A 14,031-nucleotide genomic window follows, 5' to 3' on the forward strand; every position below is an offset into this window, starting at 1 on the left:
CAGTAAAACCGGGGCAGTTGGCAGCAGTGAAAATTACTGGTGCTGCGTTTTTATTTTACTGCCAGTAAGGGTCTCCGCACAAGGTGTTGCGTATCGCATTACGATACGTTAAGTATAGATCGCAAATTTAACTCCGTACGTAAAATTAAACTTCAGTCAACGCACAGAAGAAATCGCACAGAAGATACTTAACGTAACGTAATGCGATACGGAACACCTTGTGCGGAGGCCCTAAAGTGCCAGTAAAGTCAATAAAAGTTGTGTGCCAAAGTAAAAGCATTTATTCTTTTAGATTAACATAGAAAAAATAAAAAGATCAATAAAATGGAAGAATATATTTTACTCGAAAATATTATTTTCGAATCTTCCAGTTCTTCTTCAAGTGACAGCGATGATAATAATGAAGAATTATTAAATATTATGGAATATAATAGAAATAGAAGAAAAGTACCAAAAATTAGAATAATAGATTTGTTCTCTTATAATTATGACAACATTCACTCATGTGTATGAATTACACATAAATTACGTAAGTAATGTATTTGATATAAGAGTATTTAATAAATATTTATGGTATATAATCCTACACTTCTTTTTTTAATTAAATTGTATTATTAATCATTTTTTACTGGATTACACTGGCCCATATTCTGAATCCTTTTTTATCGATAAAAGTGCTTCTAAAAGTGGCTTATAGCCAATCAAAAGGCTTATAAGCCACTTTTAGAGGCACTTTTATCGTTAAAAGAGGATTCAGAAATATAGACCACTAACTTTTACTGGCACTTTACTGGCAGTAAAATAAAAACGCAGCACCAGTAATTTACACTGCTGCAAATTGCCCCCGTTTTACTGCCAGTAAATATAACTATTTTCGAACACAACCAAAATCTATTTACCTTAGAATATTTATACTGGAAGAACTATTATTTTTTATCTCTAACATGTCTTCTCTTTATTTAAATTGAATGTATACATCTAAGATACTTACATGTCATCTTTTTTTTTTATCAAGAGAGAAAGAACATGCATCTTCACGATTTGAAGTGAGTATAAAGCATCGTTCAAGGATTAAAATTTCTCATTTGCTTTACAACGAATATATTAACGCACGCGAAACGAATCGGAAATCTGGCGCATTATGTAAACGACTCTCATTAAGTCGGCTGTTTGGATAACAGCGATCGTTATTGTACCCTGAACGACGATAATACAATCAAGTAACCTCGTTACAGTAAGACTATATAAGCGATCGGTTCCCATACAGTGTTTCTATCCCACCACCAATTAAATCGCGAGCGACAATTAACGTTGTAACAATTAAATGCGTCGCATTCCACGCGACACATTTTCGCACCCACTTTCTCTCTTTCTCCCTTCCTCTCCTCTCTCCTTCATTTCCTCTTTCTTTTTATACTCCATTCGATTATCACGCTGATTGAAACTTCGCTGCGCATCGTTCCGTAACTGATCGCTGTGCACCATCGCGTGTGCGTCGGCGAGTACCGCTATGCTCGACACAAGGACCACTCTCCTGTGTTCCTCGCAGTTAGATGAGTCAGTCGGTCAATCGGTGAATATACTGTTCGCGTAATTTTAGACCGCCGAAGGCAGATTCCCCGATACGTCCGAACGATCGCGAACGGACTAAACGGCTAAAGCCGCGACTCGCATCGCGATATGACAGAGGTGCTCCAAGTGGACCCGACTTAGCTCCATAATCGATTTCTGAGAGATTTTATTCGGATGTGGTAGAAAATAATTTGCTCTTTACATCTCTTCGCGCCGGACACGAAGTGAAGAAATTCACAAACACGCGAGGAAGAAAATTGTTTGTGGAAATCGACGAGCATCGTCGACGATTTCATTCGCGCGATTTTTGTCGCGTAATTCGGTCAAACGTGCGCCGCAATAAGATAAATTCGTTTCTGAAAAAAGGAACGTTAAAATTTAATAAGTTCTCAGTAGTAAGACTAAGCGGGTTCTAACCCAGGGGCTCCGAGAGGGGGTGAGGGGCGAAGGGGAACCGCGGCGGAAGGTGACGTCACGCGGGGGGGGGGGGGGGGTGACGTCACGTGCGGGGGTGACGTCACGTGCGGGGGAGGGGGTGACGTCACGCTGGGGTGACGTCACGTGCGGGGAAGGGGGGATACGCGGCGCGAGCGATGGACGAGGGGGGCCGCGCGGGGAAGGGGGATCCGCGGCGCGAGCGATGGACGAGGGGGTCCGCACGGGAAGGGGGGATCCGCGGCGCGAGCGATGGACGAGGGGGTCCGCGCGGGGAAGGGGGATCCGCGGCGCGAGCGATGGACGAGGGGGTCCGCGCGGGAAGGGGGGATCCGCGGCGCGAGCGATGGACGAGGGGGTTCGCGCGAGGAAGGGGGATCCGCGGAAAGAAGACGGTGGTGTGAGAAGGATAGCGCTACGTGTGGGAAAAGGATAGCGCTAAGTGTGTGAAAAGGACAGTGCGACAAGGATGGCATCAACGTGCGACAAGGATGATGTCAACGTGGGACAAGGATGACGCAATGTAAGATGCTGCATAGGTGGGAGAAGGACGACGCAAAGATAAGTGAGCGAGTGATAGCGATGAGCATATGAAAGAGAAAGAACGATAATATCGCGAACAACGCGTACGAGAGAGAGAACGATATTGCAAGAACAACGCGTGCGAGAGAGAACGATATCGCTATACTTACAACTAGCGCAAGAGAGACGCAAGGGATGAGAGCGCAAGGAGAGGTGCATAAATAAATACATTTTTTTCAATTAAAATATATAAAATTTATTAAAAATCTGTTATACATTTTTGTGTCATAGCGCGAGAGAGATTACTTATTCTAAGCGCATACGAAAGAGATAGCACGAAAGAACAATGACGCATGCCGAAGATAGTGAGACTTATGATTAACGCGTGCGAGAGAGAACGATATCGCTATACTTATAACTAGCGCAAGAGAGATAGAAACGCAAGGGATGGGAGCGCAATGAGAGGCGCGTAAATAAATACATTTTTTTTTCAATGCTAAATATATAAAATTTATTATAGTGTGTAATACAATTGTGTGTGTGTGTGTGTGTGTGTGTGTGTAATAAAATAATATAATAATAATATAATAATAATATAATAAAAATATAAGAAAAAGTATATAATAAAATATAAAAATATAATAATCGAACGACTGTCGAACGACTGTTGAACGGAAACGAACACTCGTCGAACGGAAATGAACGGTCATCGATCGGCTATCGAACGGTAATTGAACGGTCATCGAACGGTAATTGAACGGTCATCGAACGGAAATGAACGGTCATCGAACAGAATTGAACGGTAATCGAACGGAAACGAACGACTGTCGAACGGCTATCGAACGGTAATTGAACGCCCGTCGAACGGAAACGAACGCCCGTCGAACGGAAACGAACGCTCATTGAACGGTCATCGAACGATAATTGAACGGTCATCGAACGGAAATGAACGGTCATCGAACGGAATTGAACGGTAATCGAACGGAATTGAACGGTAATTGAACGCAAAACTATATTCAATTATCAAATATTTAAATGTATTACAATGTATCACCATGTATCAAAATACAATATCTGTGGCAGCTGTGTCACGTACGGAAACACGATACTGCGCACGTACATAGATAGAGATGAGGAAAGAAAGGAGAGAATAAGAAAGATGATAAAAGTATATTGCATCATCAATTTATTATAAATATGGATTCGATGAATCATTATCATGATGTTTCAACCACCAATTATAAATCTTAAATACATTTTGTAAAGCGCAATTTTTTACATGATTTTCACAACGTACAGTATTCTTAACATCTAACTTATTTAAAGAAGCTACATCCTCATAGTCTGCATCCAAAGTTTCGATAATCACATCGTTTCTCGCATCATTGTCCAGTATATCGGCTAACCATTACCGTTTTTCGTGTCCTTTAACGTACACGAGAGGTGACGCATCATCATCCTCCCCCGTTGCACCCATCACCGCCGTCTTAATTAAACGTTTCGACTTCCAATATGAAACGTGTCCATCATTCCATGATAATCCATGGTGATTTTTCATCAGCCATAAAACCTGACATCTCTCAGATTTTGTGAGCGTGTGCCATGGTTCAGGACATGTAAAAATGTAATGAGAAAGTACAGATCCCTTTCTCAGAACCGCAGCTTCCTTCACGACAAAATTTTTCCCAACGATAAATCCTTGTAGATCCACAAACGTTGGCACAGCCATGATGACAAGATCCGATCGCAGACTGATGTCGATCGTCAAACATCTCAATCTTTTATATTTTTTCATATGCAATGGAGGGGATATTTGCTGACTTATGTAATTTTGCGGACTACATTGGTCAATGGATTATATTCGACAACCCGATCGTGCAAGATGAGACAATAGGCGGTAGTATTCGCCGGTATATTTTCCCTGCATTCAAACTCTATTCTCACGTCCACGGTAGCAGTTTTGACAGACTCGTTTTGTCGCGAGCAATCAATGACCGCGAGAGGACCGCAATGTAGAAACTTTGAAATGGTTAATAGCGTTGCATCATCATCGCATCCGTAATAAGATTTGCGAAAACGAGAGTACATATTGAATAGGACGGCGAATCTATTTTTTTCAAAATCTAAATTTAAATCATCATAGGGATAAAATTCCGAGTTTAAATAGAGTTTAACGTTGGTCAATTTGCAGTCATCGAATAATGTAACATCTTGTGGCACTGAATTCTTTTTACCAGTTTGCAGTGCAAAGATCACGTATCGTGATTTTTCTAGCTGGGAGGCAGCTTTCACGGTCCATGAATGCTTAGTCGTGCTATGTAGCAGAGGAAATTCGTATAGATCCCAAGATCGGAAACTCATGTTCAAGTATCGTCCGCTTTCCAACATTCGCAACATCGACAATTTATTAATCTCATTCAATATTACATGAGGCATACGCCACTGTATCTTGAGTAATTCAATCTCAGCTTCCGACGATGGATGTCCGAATAGACAATTATTATCGTTGCGCGAACGTATCAGAATCAATTCGTGACGAGCGTTAATCACAACGCGTTTATAATCTTCGCAAAATCCCAGCAACATGTTGAGCGGTACGCAATAGTTGAAATAATTTTTGTCACCGTTGTACGTCAAATCCTACGCAGCGTTCTTCAAGTTTATACTTTTCTGGTGCGTTAGAGAGACATAATTTTTGAGCGTCGAAGTTATTCCAACATTTCTGTTGCGATCAATCTCTACTCCGTCGAGTTCGTATGGAAGCTCATCAAACATGAATGCGACGCAATTGTTTCCCAATACAACCTTCATTTCGTCATTCGCTTTACGCACATTAAACCTTCCCTCGATGTAAAGAAAGCTTTCACACGGTAACGTGTACAAATCCTGATGTTGTATAGGTATTCGTATCTCGTCGCTGTATTCAAGCGTTGTATTGGCGTACGGATTGTATGTATGAGTCTCAATCTTGACGATGCGATCGTCAAAGACTGGCTCACCTCCGATATTCAAAATATCAATCATTCTTTTCGTACGATGAATCCCAATGATTTTAAAAATTCACGATTCAACGCGTTCAGCTTCTTCTTAACAGCTATCTTATTATTGTCACCCGATACCGCAATAGTATTGTCCCTCGTAAAAGTATTGTCTCTCGCGTGCTCCGTTTCGTTCAGCACGAGCATACTATGTTTGTCGCCGCCGTATATGCAATCTTACGGTAATTTCCTCTCCTCGAAAATCGAGCAATCGACCTCTTTGATCCACAATGCGTATCGTTAAATCCGTAATTCTCCGTACGATGATTGGCAGATAAATGATCTGTGCCGGCGTTTCCGATATCTTATATTCTGGCGGTACACTCGGTGAAAATTCATGTATCGTGTGTACGCGCATGCCATTGCTGTACGCACCAGTAGTCACGTTACATTCTATACGAATAATATTTACGTTTATAATATTAACCGGTTCGTCCGATTCGTACCACTTGCGAGGTTGCAATATACGATTCGACGAGAATCCAAGCAAGGATCCTACATTGTCGGGTTTGGTAAAGTTTATTCTGTAGGCGCATTTAATTTCGCTCTTTAGCGTGCTATGATTGGCGCGGAGCGCTATTGGATATTCCTCATCATAATCGTTTTCAACATCTCTGGAAAGGTGTTCATCTTGCAAAATTGCGCGTTTGAGATAGTCATTTATAGCGTGCAATTCGTACGATCCTTCGGGAATCGTAATTTCTTTGTCGTCGTTGCCAAAGTAAAATTTATTATTCGAAAAATTTACGTTCGGAATCGGATGATAAGTTTCAAAATCAGTTAATCCGAGCTCGTAATCAGCATCGGTCAAATCTATAGCGGGAAAATAGCTTACAGCGAGAACGCTGCTTCTGCCAGTCAACGTAAGTGTCAGTGACATATCGAACGAATATTGAGTCGTGACGATGGATTGTCAGGCTTTAAATTGATCGTCGACTGTTTGAAAAAATTTTAAACACAACTGTCCACAGATGCTCTGATTGTAACTTTGATAAGATGCGTAATTGTATTCAATTTTCACTCGTCCGAAATATCGCACAAGTTCCTTGGGTGGTCGAAGATTTCCAAAACTGTCGAAATATACGACACGATCTCCCCTCTTTGCGTACGCTACTCAATGAGTACCGGGACCATCAACGTCATCCAAATTGACGATACCGCTCTCGTTTCGTCGTACACCGTTTATCGGTAAATTATTGCGCATGAAAACACCTCTAAAGAAAGATATGTGCATACGTTTCGCCAATTGTTCCAATTGCATGTTAGTTGTCGCACCCGTAGGCATTTTTAATGTTTTTTCGACGTTTTTTTTTTCTCTTAGACTTTGTTGAGAATCCCTGTCCACGCTTGTACAGAGCGAGATAAAGTCCGCGACCTTCCATAGCGCAATTGTGACGCTGCAACTCTTCCAGCTGACGTTGCGCCGCCTTGCTATCGTTTACCGCCTTTGCGATTCCCGCCGCACCGCCGGCCAAGGAACCGACAACTCCCAACAACGGTAAAAGTGGTAAAATACCAACGCGTTTCGCTACTGGAAGTATTCGTTTTTTCCTCCTCTTTATCGTCGATGGCTTTTTCGTCCCTATGCCGAGTTTTGTCTTTGCCTTTATTGCCGCCCAAACAGTCGTAGCGGCTGCTCTTTCGCCAAGAGTCGAATCCCTCGCGGTAATGCGTTCTCGCGCTTTTGCAGCTAGTATGCGATCCGCGACGTGTCGTTGACCGAGGTCGTTGCTTCGCGAGTAAGCAATGTCGTGCTCGCGACAAGCGGCGTCCAATGGATTGATGCCTCGATCGCCTCTAGCCAATCGTTTCTCTAATCGAGTTCCCGGGCCGCAAAACTGATAACCGGGAATATGTAATTCGATGGGAAGTGCGTTTATCGCACGATTTAAGAGACCGCTACCTTTTACGATTCTCGCTGACATTCGTAGCAATCTTTTATTAACGGTGGCGGACCGTCGATGTGTGTTCGCTACCATGGCTGATTGTAATGTCGCATGCACGAACGATATTGTCGAACCTCCGAATCAGCCTTTATATATTCTGGAAGCTTGTCCCACAATCGTTCCACGTAATCACCAAAATTTTGCAGTAAAACAATCTTTGGGATATACTGCAGTTGTTCAGCGGTAAGCCAGAGAATGTCTCTGTTATCCGACAGAAGGAGAAACATTTTTGATACTGAGCGGTTTCGAGTTGAGACACCTCTATAAATAGGTCCCCCCCCTCGTGATCATTCGCAAAATTGATTCGAAAAAGAAAACATGCGGTTCGTGCGACAAGCGCGGATAATCAAAGTATCAAATTTCGACGATAGACTAATATCGGAGAAAAAAGTACGCAAGCATGGAAACATGCTACCGACTACTATACGCGGTATCGTTTGCGGCCCTTCAAACTGCGGTAAGACAAACGTGTTGATTAGTTTGATAGAAAGTCCGTACAATGTACGTTTCGAAAACGTGTACGTATACTCGAAATCGCTTCAACAACCGAAATATAGATACTTGGAAAATTTATTAGCACCTATGGACGAAATTGGTTATTTTACATTCTCTAATAACAGCGATGTCATTCCACCGAGCGAGGCGCTTCCGAATTCCATCTTTATCTTTGATGACGTGGCATGTGACAAGCAAGATGCGATAAGAGAGTACTTTGCAATGGGTCGACACTCGAGCGTCGACTGTTTCTATCTTTGTCAAACGTACGCCAAGATACCTAAGCATCTTATACGCGACAATGCGAATCTTTTGATTTTATTTAAACAAGACGGCACAAACTTGAAACATGTGTACAACGATCATGTAAATACCGACATGTCTTACGACGATTTCCGCGCATTGTGTCAGAAATGTTGGCAACGCAAATATGGCTTCGTAGTCATTGATAAAGACAGCACGTTGATCAATGGACGATATAGAAGAGGATTTAATGATTTCGCGATACCGTAAAGCGATCAGTCGTCATCGACACATCGATCGAGCATCATGAACGGCGATCGTGAAAAGATTGTGAGAGAGATTGCAAAAACGAGCGAATCAATTCGCAAAAAATATCGCGCCTTGAAAACTGGTAAAATGGATGAAGACGTTGCATTGGAAAGACAATTTAAGCCAATTACCGAACCTTTAAAACAGCTTGTCGAAAATACGATGTGGAATCTGATGCGCCGAAAATCGAGCCATTGAGTTTGACGTTTGGAGAGAAGCACGAGGAAAAAATAAAAGAGTCAAAGCAAGGAATAAAGCGAGCACGGATAAATATGCCGATAAACGATTCGCCGATATATTCGACACCGAATCGATCAAAACGAAGGAAACAATTTTCTAATATGACTACTGTTTCTACTCCGATAAAAGTACAACCGCGTCAAACAATGCCATTCCCGTCCGTCGAAGAAATTTACGAGACCACGCCCGATTCGTTTGTAACATCGGTCCGACATGAATTAGAAACGTCTGAAGGTCAGAAAACGTTCCGAGATCATTTTGGTCCACTAGCGCAAAAATATATAGAAGCTATCATGAGTGTTGATAAAAATAAGAGTATGAATTACGTCTACGGTGTTAACTTTACCAGCGAAGGAATGATGCTCGATGATAAACGTTTCGATGTGGACATGGAAGATAATATAATTATCGATGGAATAAAATATACGGGAACCGAAGGTATCTACGATTTGATTTTTAGAAATATTCCCAATCATAAAAAATATACTCAAGACGATTTGTACAAATATCAAAGTATATTAAAAGCAACAAATGCGCATAAACGTGACAACAAAGTTAATAATCCTATTAAAAGTAATAAAGGATACAAGTACAAATATATAATTGCACCATTATTCCCCGATAGAAAGGTGGGAAGAGGTATACACGCGCCGCGCACCATGACGCTAAGCGACAACATGATCGATTACGTGCATTGGAACGATCCCAACGAATTGGTAGATCGTTTGCGATTGCTGGACGCCTCGCGTCGAGCCGGCAACAATGCTCACGACAATGAAATCTTGTCAATTATCGAAGAACTTCGCGAGGCCGGCATTATTATAAATTAAACTATGCGTCGACGATACGTGTCATTCGGTCAAAGTTCTCGGTACCGAAATGTCGATTAATAAATTTGGATTATCGCTCGGAACGTCGAATAATTTGTACTATCAATGGAATGGATTATTGAGAAATTACGTTCGCGATAACGCTCTCTGCCAGACTACTACAGGCTTTGATGCAAGGTCGCGCAAGATTCAACGCGTAGCACAACCGGAAGCTGATACTGACACCGTCAACAAACGATACGTGGATAAACTTTTGAGAGATCGACAGGGAGAAATTGAGCAAAAAATTATCGCGCTCGAAACAAACGTGCAGGCGCTACGAATAATGATGGACGAGATAAAGAATGTGCTGAGATATGCAACATCTGACTCAACACAGTAAACGAGACATACTAATATCGCAATAGTAATTATGCCTCGATCAAACGTGCGAAAGAAGAAAAACACCTCCGAAAAGCGGCAACTAGTTGAGGAATTACATGCTCCGGCGAGAAGAAATTTTCCACGAAGACGCGTCATTGTACGCGGATACGACGATCTGTGGCAGGCGGACGTGGTCGACATGCGTTCGTACTCTCGACTCAACAAGGGTCATAAATATATACTCACAGTTATCGATGTGTTGAGCAAGTATGCGTGGGCCGTACCGCTCAAGAGTAAGAGCGGAAACGAAATGTCCGAAACGATCGCAAAGATTATTGGAGATAAAAGGTGTCCGAAAAATTTTCAAACCGATAGAGGAAAAGAATTTTACAACGCAAGTGTGCAGAAACTCATGAAGAAACACAACATTAATCATTACTCGACGTATTCCGTTATGAAAGCCTCGGGCGTGGAACGATTCAATCGTACTTTGAAAAACAATATGTGGAAAATGTTTACGCTCAACGGAAATGAATCGACGAGCTATCTCGACTCGTTGCAGAGTACAATACGCGAAAACATCGCACCATCGGTATGAGACCTGCCGACGTCACTCCAGTGATCGCCGAAAAACTTTTAAATACGGTGTATAGCAACGTAAAAATTGCGGCTCCGACAAAATTTAAAGTAGGCGATTCTGTACGCGTGAGCAAATACAAGACCATCTTTGAAAAAGGTTTCACACCTAATTGGACGACCGAAGTTTTTAAGATTGTCGAGGTGCAGAAAACTAATCCCGCGACATTCATACTCGAAGATTCGCGTGGAGATCCCGTCGCTGGAGGATTCTACGAATACGAACTACAACGCGTCGCTAATCCCGACGTATATCTCGTGGAAAAAATTTTGCGGGAAAAGGGTGATGACGTATACGTGTAATGGTTGGGAATGGATAAATCATACAACTCTTGGATACGTAAAAATAATGTATTATAAATATTTATTAAAATATATAAAATATGTGTATAAAAATTATAAAATTTATTAAAATATAAAAATATATAAAATGTATAAAATATAAAAATATATACATGGTTATGTACAAAATATACAATTAATAATAAATAAAATATACATTTATTTACAATGGTATTCTATAATGTCCCCACGGTAACGTATCGGTGGTTTCGGGTACGATATACCGCTTATCGTCATACGGACTCAGAGCAATTTTCGTCTCACAGATCGTGTATACTTGATGTAATTTAGATCGTATACACGACTGCTGACGCGTCATTTCAATTTCTTCGTTTAAACACCGCGTGTAATCGTCAAACGTTATCGTTCTCGCGACAACGTTACTCTTGACACCTTTAACTTTCTTTGTGTCCTTTTTTCCATTCACTCGTAACGCGTACATCTTTGCTCTGAGCCCGACGAATTCGGTCATTATGGCACCGTTGTTTTCGTCCTTCATCAGGCCCGGTACCTTTTTATTTACAAGCGGTATACCGTACGCATTATCCACCGCATAATCACTCGTGTCGAATCTGATAATATCACACTTCATATTCTCATACACATCCGCGCACTCAATGTGATATATGAGACTATCCGTATCGGTGTACATTACCCGGCATTTGTCGCGATACATTGGCGTCATATACTCGTGATGAAATTCGTACAAACATGTCTTGGATATGTCGAGTATGCACATACCCACGTAAATCGGTTTGTAGAATTTCACCTCGAGTTTACGCAATTCCACAGCGATTAAGTTTTCTGAAAAAACGCTTCTGCTGTGGAAATTTGGTTTCGCGATCATTGCTTCTGCGCCGTACCGACCATCCCACTTTGTTAATAATTTAACGTCTACACGATTCCGCACATTTTCCATCGTTTTACCGAACACCGCATTATTCATTAATTTATATAAATTTTTTTCGAAATCATTTTTAGCCAATGTTCTGAAATGTGTATTTAGTTCTATGTAATTTCGAAGCCATGGAGATTGTGAAAACTGTAAAATTCGATGTATTTTTGTAACGCGAAGACCGTGACGCGTACACTGCTGCAGGTTGCGATAGTGTATCACGTAACGCTTCTTATCGTATAGCGTTGCAAGCAGTTTGAATTCCCGCTTGCCAGGTGGTTTGTCGCGTGTCGGGCAAAACGGTAGGTCAGTGTGCGCATCGTGAAGATGTTGCGGGTACTCGAGGTCCACTTCGAGGACATAGCCTGTAGGCGAATCTAGCGCGATGGATGATACGTTAAAATTGGTCACGTCGTCGACCCATTGAAAATCGGCATAGGGCAACGGTTGACACATTGCCCATCCGTACAAATTATTTACATCAAAGTACATCAGGTACGATGATGGTTTCGATGGATCGTACGACTCCATGTACTTGTTATTAGCGCGAGCGTATCTGTTGGAACATTGACTCAGACCACCGCGTATACCACGTTCGATGAACATAACCATGTCGATGTCAGTAAGCAGCTCGAACGTAATTTTCGTATGCTTCAACATGGCGTCCCACGTGTATCCGGGGAGAGTATAGTAATACGCGGGGTCGAATCCGTAACTTTCGATACATTTATCTCGAAAGTTTTCGAAAATATCGGCTAATAACAAGACATCAATTTTAAGATATAAATCGCTATATTCGCCTAGCGTCCGAATGGAGAATCGCGTCCAGATGTTCTCGGCGTGCGCGTAATCGCTCTCTGATACAGTGTCACCGGTCAAGGAACTGTAAAATGATTCGCGCGGTGGTAAACACGTATCTTGCAACCTATCTACCGAGTCGATGTATTCGAACGGAAATACACCTTTTCGCGTTAACAAATTGAAATTTTCTGTTAATAAATTTTGAAATTCTGATTTTAAAATTTTGAGTTTGTCTTTGTCCAAAAATGATGCCAATTTGTCGAGACTCGATGCGAGAAATTTGAATGAATCGATGAAACGTAATTTTACATGAGTTTTTGATTCTTCTTCCATACAAACATCTTTTGTGAACGAAATATATTTCTCTTTAGTTATTGGTAATAAATCGATTTTCCCTTCGAACGATGTGGCTATTTCCTCGATAATAAAGTGTGAATCGTAACCCGATAAATTATGAAAAACAATCGGAATACAAAAAGATTCTTTATAATTTAAATTACAATTTGAGTGTGCTGGACCTCTGTACCGCCCGGTCAGATGGCAATGATCGCGAACGCGTGTATCGTCTTCCGCGAATGGTTTTTCGCATATATGACATTGAGTGGCGCTATGGAATTCTTCCCACTCTTCGGACGTCAAATTTACCATGGGGACATTTGTTTTTAAAATACTTTTTACACGTAACGCTAAATTTTTGAGGTCTTCGGTGAACCATGCTATACAATCGGCGCTACGATGCGAATGGTACGCCGATAAAGATTCGTCGTACGAACAATGTACATAATAAGCTATACTAAATACTTGGTGATGTTGACGCAAATTTCGCTGTTCTTCATCCGTCTTGGCCAGAACACATTCCAGATCGGCGTAAACCACAAATGGAAGCCGCTCCTTCCGATTAAAGTTATTGAACTCGAGCCACTTGTCCTTATCGCTCGGCAATCGGACAGCGCAATCGTTCATCTTTCCGCAGTCGACCGTATGCGACTGCAACTTGGCGTCCGAATTAAAATAATGCAGATATTTGTAAAAGAAAAATTTTTTAAAGATTTATATAACAAAGTGTTATATAACTTATAATTATTTGAATTATATAAATTAAACTTACCGGTCGCAGATATATTTATGATTCTTGTGTTTGCTCAGTTGCGAGCTCACTAGCCGGGATAAATTCTTAATCCAAGCGAAATGTCCGACGCTATTGTCGTCTTCAATGTACAGCAAGTTGATATGCTTGTCCCGCTTCTCCTGCGAAAGACGCATCGGGACAATGCTGTTCTTGTCTTCGATGTTGTAGACGTTGATCGAAATGTCATTGGCAAGTTCAAAATTTTTTATTTGGTTCACATTCACTGGAAACTCAA

General features: G+C 41.4%; 2 protein-coding genes across 4 annotated transcripts in view; both read left to right on the forward strand.

The window, feature by feature from the left end:
- The window catches only part of LOC145971360 (uncharacterized), a 150,450-nt gene that overhangs the window by 77,311 nt on the left and 59,108 nt on the right, over window positions 1-14,031 (forward strand). The gene's annotated exons all lie outside the window — the stretch shown is intronic.
- Window positions 1-14,031, forward strand: part of LOC145971428 (basic phospholipase A2 10) — a 56,127-nt gene that overhangs the window by 23,495 nt on the left and 18,601 nt on the right. Inside the window, exon 1 of one of the 3 annotated variants that reach the window (XM_083099082.1) lies at window positions 1,530-1,565. The exons of the other annotated variants lie outside the window; for them this stretch is intronic. The gene's annotated coding sequence lies outside the window, so the exon portion shown is untranslated. Of the gene's footprint in view, window positions 1-1,529; window positions 1,566-14,031 lie in introns of those variants that run through there. 3 annotated transcript variants of the gene reach the window in all.

Source organism: Camponotus vicinus, unplaced genomic scaffold, assembly GCF_025532165.1.
Source record: "Camponotus vicinus isolate PSW18456_S1 unplaced genomic scaffold, iyCamVici1.0 SCAF_1, whole genome shotgun sequence".
In the NCBI taxonomy this organism is placed as follows: domain Eukaryota; kingdom Metazoa; phylum Arthropoda; class Insecta; order Hymenoptera; family Formicidae; genus Camponotus; species Camponotus vicinus.